Here is a 7,015-nt window from a genome sequence, read left to right on the forward strand (position 1 = left end):
GGACGATCTCGCCCATATTTGCCTGCACTTCAATGGAGCCGGGTGACGGGGGGAGTGAAGAAACTTCACTCCCCCCGTCACTGCTCCCCCCCCCCCACCATGTTTTCCCTCTAAATTCTACACACAGTACCCCATAATGACAACGTGAAAATGTTTTAAAAATTTATTGAAAATAAAAAAACTAAGAAATCACATGTGCATAAGTATTCACAGCCTTTTGGCATGAAGCTGAAAATTGAGCTCAGATGCATCCTGTTTCCACTGATCATCCTTGAGATGTTCCTACAGTTTAATTGGAGTCCACGTGTGGTAAATTCAGTTGTTTGGACATGATATGGAAAGGCACACACCTGTCTATTAGGGAGGCCAATCCCGGGATAGGGATCAGCGGGATCCCGGGATTTGGGCCCAAAAATGCCGGGATTCACGGGATTATACTGCGCATGTGCGGCGGGAGGGTGGGTGTGTAAGTAATAGTACTTACTAATATTAGTTGGGCGGCAGCCATGAACAAGTTGAACGTGGCGGCACTTCAAATGTAGCGCTGGCCGCCAGCCAATCAGAGCTGGCGGACCGGCAGCCAATCAGGGAAGCGGCAGCCAATCAGGAGCGACAGCTGCGGCCGCTTCCCTGATTGGCTGCCGGTCCACCAGCTCTGGTTGGCTGGCGGCCGGCGCTTCATTTAAAATGCCGCCGCGTTCAGTGTGTTAATGGTTGCCGTCCATCTAATAGTAAGTACTATTACTTACACCCACCCTCTCTCCCTCCCTCCGTGCATTCAGGGGTGCTCCCTACAGCCTTCCTCCCTCCCGCACCGCTACCAACCCTCCCTGCCGCGACCTACACCCTCCCTCCTGAGTCCCGCACAGCTACCTACACCCTCCCTACCTCCCGCACCGCTACCTACACCCTCCCTACCTCCCGCACCGCTACCTACACACTCCCTACCTCCCGCACCGCTACCTACACACTCCCTACCTCCCGCACCGCTACCTACACCCTCCCTACCCCCCGCACCGCTACCTACACCCTCCCTACCTCCTGCACCGCTACCTACACACTCCCTACCTCCCGCACCGCTACCTACACCCTCCTACCTCCCGCACCGCTACCTACACCCTCCCTACCTCCCGCTCCGCTACCTACACCCTCCCTCCAGCGCTGCTCCCTACAACTTTCTCTGATCCCTACTGCAATCCCGGGATTGACCGTTTTTCAATCCCGAATCCCGGGATTGAAAAAACGGCCCGGGATTGGCCTCCCTACTGTCTATATAAAGTCCCACACTTGACAGTGCATGTCTGAGCACAAACCAAGCATGAAGTCAAAGGAATTGTCTGTAGACCTCCGAGACTGGATTGTCTCGAGGCACAAATCTGGAGAAGGGTACAGAAAAATATCTGCTGCTTTGAAGGTCCCAATGAGCACAGTGGCCTCCATCATCCGTAAATGGAAGAAGTTCGGAACCACCAGGACTCTCCCTAGAGCTGGCCGGCCTCCTAAACTGAGTGATGGGGAGAAAGGCCCTAGTCAGGGAGGTGACCAAGAACTCGATGGTAACTCTATCAGAGCTACAGCATTCCTCTGTGGAGAGAGGAGAACCTTCCAGAAGGACAACCATCTCTCCCGCATTCCACCAATCAGGCCTGTATGGTAGAGTAGCCAGACGGAAGCCACTCCTTAGTAAAAAGTACATGGCAGCCCACCTGGAGTTTGCCAAAATGCACCTGTAGGACTCTCAGACCATGGGAACAAAAGAGATTGAACTCTTTGGCGTGAATGCCAGGCGTCATGTTTGGAGGAAACCACGCAACGCTCAACACCAGGCCGATACCATCCCTACAGTTACAGATGTTTTCAGCGGCAGGAACTGGGAGACTAGTCAGGATAGAGGGAAAGATGAATGCAGCAATGTACAGAGACATCCCGGATGAAAACCTGCTCCAGAGCGCTCTTGACCTCAGACTGGGGCGACGGTTCACTTTCAGCAGGACAATGACCCTAAGCACACAGCCAAGATATCAAAGGAGTGGCTTCAGGACAACTCTGTAAATGTGCTTGAGTGGCCCAGCCAGAGCCCAGACTTGAATCCGATTGAACATCTCTGGAGAGATCTGAAAATGGCTGTGCACTGACGCTTCCCATCCAACCTGATGGAGCTTGAGAGGTGATGCAAAGAGGAATGGGTGAAACTGGCCAAAGATAGGTGTGCCAAGCTTGTGGCATCATATTCAAAAAGACTTGAAGCTGTAATTGCTGCCAAAAGTGCATCAACAAAGCATTGAGCAAAGGCTGTGAATACTTATGTACATGTGATTTCTCCGTTTTTAATGTTTAATAAATTTGAAAAAATCTAAAAAAAAAACTTTTTTTACGTTGTCATTATGGGGTATTGTGTGTAGAATTTTGAGGGGAAAAAATAAATTTATTCCATATTGGAATAAGGCTGTGACATAACAAAATGTGGAAAAAATGAAGCACTGTGAATACTTTCTGGATGCACTGTATTTCTGTGTACTTCTGTATCCTCCTACCCTACAGGCCGCAACCTTTTCGTTCATTATTGAACGAGATAACGTTCATATCTTTGAGTGTAGAGTCACCAGCGATGAACGATGCGCGGCCCCGCGCTCGTTCATCGCTGATCTCCCGTCGGCTGTGCATGCAGGCCAATATGCACGATCTCGTCCATATTTGCCTGCACTTCAATGGAGCCGGGGGACTGGGGGAGTGAAGAAACTTCACTCCCCCCGTCACTGCCGCCGGGGTCGCCCGTCGTCCGTATCCGCCGTCGGGCAGATCGGCGGCGGATCTTTAAATGTTTAGGGCCCTTAACTCTCAAACAGCAATAATCAATAGTCAAATGATTTTATTAACTACAGTGCATCCAGAAAGTATTCACAGCGCTTCACTTTTTCCACATTTTGTTATGTTACAGCCTTATTACAAAATGGAATAAATTCTTGTTTTCCCTCTAAATTCTACACACAGTACCCCATAATGACAATGTGAAAAAAGTTTTTTTTTTTTGTAGATTTTTACAAATTTATTCAAAATAAAAAAAACTAAGAAATCACAAGAAATGCATAAGTATTCACAGCCTTTGGCATGAGGCTGAAAATTGAGCTCAGGTGCATCCTGTTTCCACTGATCATCCTTGTGATGTTCCTAAATCTTAATTGGAGTCCACCTGTGGTAAATTCAGTTGTTTGGACATGATATGGAAAGGCAAACACCTGTCTGTAGACCTCCGAGACTGGATTGTCTCGAGGCACAAATCTGGAGAAGGGTACAGAAAAATATCTGCTGCTTTGAAGGTCCCAATGAGCACAGTGGCCTCCATCATCCGTAAATGGAAGAAGTTCGGAAACCACCAGGACTCTCCCTAGAGCTGGCCGGCCTCCTAAACTGAGTGATGGGGAGAAGGGCCCTAGTCAGGGAGGTGACCAAGAACTCGATGGTCACTCTATCAGAGCTACAGCATTCCTCTGTGGAGAGAGGAGAACCTTCCAGAAGGACAACCATCTCTCCAGCATTCCACCAATCAGGCCTGTATGGTAGAGTAGCCAGACGGAAGCCACTCCTTAGTAAAAAGCACATGGCAGCCCGCCTGGAGTTTGCCAAAATGCACCTGAAGGACTCTCAGACCATGGGAAACAAAAGAGATTGAACTCTTTGGCGTGAATGCCAGGCGTCATGTTTGGAGGAAACCACGCACCGCTCAACACCAGGCTGATACCATCCCTACAGTTAAGCATGGTTGTGGCAGCATCAAGCTGCGGGGATGTTTTCAGCGGCAGGAACTGGGAGACTAGTCGGGATAGAGGGAAAGATGAATGCCGCAATGTACAGAGACATCCGGGATGAAAACCTGCTCCAGAGCGCTCTTGACCTCAGACTGGGGCGACGGTTCTCTTTCAGCAGGACAATGACTCTAAGCACACAGCCAAGATATCAAAGGAGTGGCTTCGGGACAACTCTGTGAATGTCCTTGAATGGCCCAGCCAGAGCCCAGACTTGAATCCGATTGAACATCTCTGGAGAGATCTGAAAATGGCTTTTCACCGACGCTTCCCATCCAACCTGATGAAGCTTGAGAGGTGCTGCAAAGAGGAATGGGCGAAACTGCCCAAAGATAGGTGTGCCAAGCTTGTGGCATCATATTCAAAAATACTTGAGGCTGTAATTGCTGCCAAAAGTGCATCAACAAAGCATTGAGCAAAGGCTGTGAATACTTATGTACATGTGATTTCTCAGTTTTAATGTTTAATAAATTTGAAAAAATCTAAAAAAAAAACTATTTTCACGTTGTCATTATGGGGTATTGTGTGTAGAATTTTGAGGGAAAAAATGAATTTAGTTCACATAACAAAATGTGGAAATATTGAAGCGATGTGAATACTTTCCGGATGCACTGTATTTCTGTGTACCTCTGTATCTTCCTACCCTACAGGCCGCAGCCTGCAGACCATCCCTCTTCCTGCAGCACTGCCGTTATTTCAGTTATACGGCTCATCAGTAACCATAGCAGGTGCACAGTGAGCATGGCTCCCACCGTCACACAGCGGAATGCTGTGCCTCTTACCCATCAGTCTCCCCGGCACTCCCTACCACAAACACCTCTGCTATAGGCATTAAATACACAGCCTGAAATGTGGCCAAACCTGATCTATTACTCCCAGCGATGGCCGACAATTACACTGAGCTGCAAAATCCACAGAGTAAGACATGGTCCAATCCCTGCAGCCCGAATTCAGATCCGCGTATTTCAGTTATACAATAACATTACTGACCACTTATTTTTATAACAGCAATCTCCTAGTCTGCAATTAACTGGAGTTAAAGGGTCAATTGTTTTTTAAACATCAGCTGACAAACTAAAGCCAGGCTGCGGTTATTGGCTTGGTTAATGATTGGTTAACCAGTTCAGCCTCGCTTGGTGTACTGGCGATGTTTGTATCCAAATGCTGGCTTGGTAATTCTGCATGGACGATTTTTGTTGGGAACCCGTGGTGACATCCCTGGTGGTACAAATGGGTGTGGTATTGAAAGTCGACAGTAACTAGGTCGACAATGTCTAGGTCGACCACTATTGGTCGACAGTAACTAGGTCGACAGGGTCTTTAGGTCGACATGTTCTAGGTCGACAGGTCAAAATGTCGACATGAGTTTTTAATGTTATTTTGGTGTCGTTTTCTTCGTACAGTGACCGGGAACCCCAATTAGTGCACCGCTTCGCTCGCCATGCTTCGGGCATGGTGCCTTCGCTCAGCTACCGCTTCGCTCGGCACAGAATACCGATCGTAGTCCACCTGGATCGTTAAGTATGAAAAGGTTAAAAAAAAGAAAAAAATTGTGAAAAACTCATGTCGACCTTTTGCCCTGTCGACCTAGAACACGTCGACCTAGAACACGTCGACCTAGACACCCTGTCGACCTAGTTACTGTCGACCAATAGTGGTCGACCTAGTTACTGTCGACTTTCAGTCCGGATCCCGTACAAATAATACAACCCCTCGCTAGTACGCGGTAAGTAACCAAACACTAAATTAGTCTTGGCTTTATGTACCCGTAAGGGAGCGATCTTGCAGTTTCCACCACACTGGCGATCCAATTTACCCATCTGTCCATGCCATCTGAGCGGGTGGAGATAAAGAAAAAAATGGCGGCAAAGACTCTCTGATGCTATGGTATAAACATCTGATTCTGGGAGGTGGGTTAGTCCAGCGAGCGCCAGAGTTGGACAACAGCAAGAAATTTGTCTGGATTGGATACCCGTTGACCTCTGGGTGTCTATTAGAAAGAGCTAACATGGGGATGGGGACTGTTTAGAAGTGAGGAAGGAGGACATATGTGTCCATAGTGGTGTGATATTAAGGCACCACCTAAAAAATGTGATAAGGGCCACCTTCCTCGTGACGTTGGTGCCAGCGTAGCTTCCAGATAGACGGGAACGTTTGGTGGGTTTAAAGGAACCTAGGTATAAGCAACGATCCACTTAAAGCTCTTTGTACATCTCAAGATGGAGTGTGCATAGGAAGTTACACCAGATCAATCTTCCAATGAGAGAGGCACCAACTTCCAACTCTGAAGTGCCTGAGGTTTGGCAGGGGGGAGAAGACCACAGAAGACCCAAAGCTGTAATTACCAACATTACAGTTTTTGAAAAAGGGGGATGGTTACTGTGCGTTGTGTTCATGGCTGCATCACGATGGGGGTGAGTAATGTCCCCCTGCATTATACCTATATCCCTCCCTCCGATAACTGGGCGTGGTTAGGGGTGGCACTGCGCCAATCTGGGGGTATAGTACTGCAGAATAAATATTTGCAGAGTTGTAGTTAGAGTATGTTGATAAATAGTCCCATGTTTCAATCTGGGCGCCCCAATAAGTTATTGCCTGGGTATCCCCTACACTGCACAAAAACCATGGGGTCCAGGGATGGGGAAGAGCCCTATAGAGATGCACACACGTGAAAGAGGAGGGTCTGTCTAATGACGTGGCCCCTTAGTACTGTAGTTATTGTGTGGCGGTCACTAGACAATGTTACACGTGTTATAGAAAATAATTTTCCAAATAAAGTCAGGAGGGCACTGTGCGCCTTATGACCCCATAATGACACCTGAAAACATGGGGGCACCCTTATTTGAAAGAGGGGTGTTATTATCTGGTAACCACCTGTGAACACCGGACAATATCATCCGGAGATATGGCAAAGATAACATATTCCATAGATGGGAAGAGAGCTCCTCGTCACCCCTATACTGGCCTGTACACACCTGGGGACATCCCTGTTTGGGAGAGGGAAGTTTGCCTCCTTAGTAACTATTGTGTGCGGGTGTAACGCGTGTAGGGTGTAGTGTGTGTGGGGTGTAGTGTGTGTGGGGTGTAACACGTGTGGGGTGTAACGCGTGTGGGGTGTAGTGTGTGGTAGTGTGTGGGGGGTGTAACACGTGTGGGGTGTAACATATGTTAGCTCTAATGCCTGTGGGTGTCAGTGATACAGATGGGATGTG

Source organism: Pseudophryne corroboree, chromosome 7 (assembly GCF_028390025.1).
Source record: "Pseudophryne corroboree isolate aPseCor3 chromosome 7, aPseCor3.hap2, whole genome shotgun sequence".
NCBI classification, from domain to species: domain Eukaryota; kingdom Metazoa; phylum Chordata; class Amphibia; order Anura; family Myobatrachidae; genus Pseudophryne; species Pseudophryne corroboree.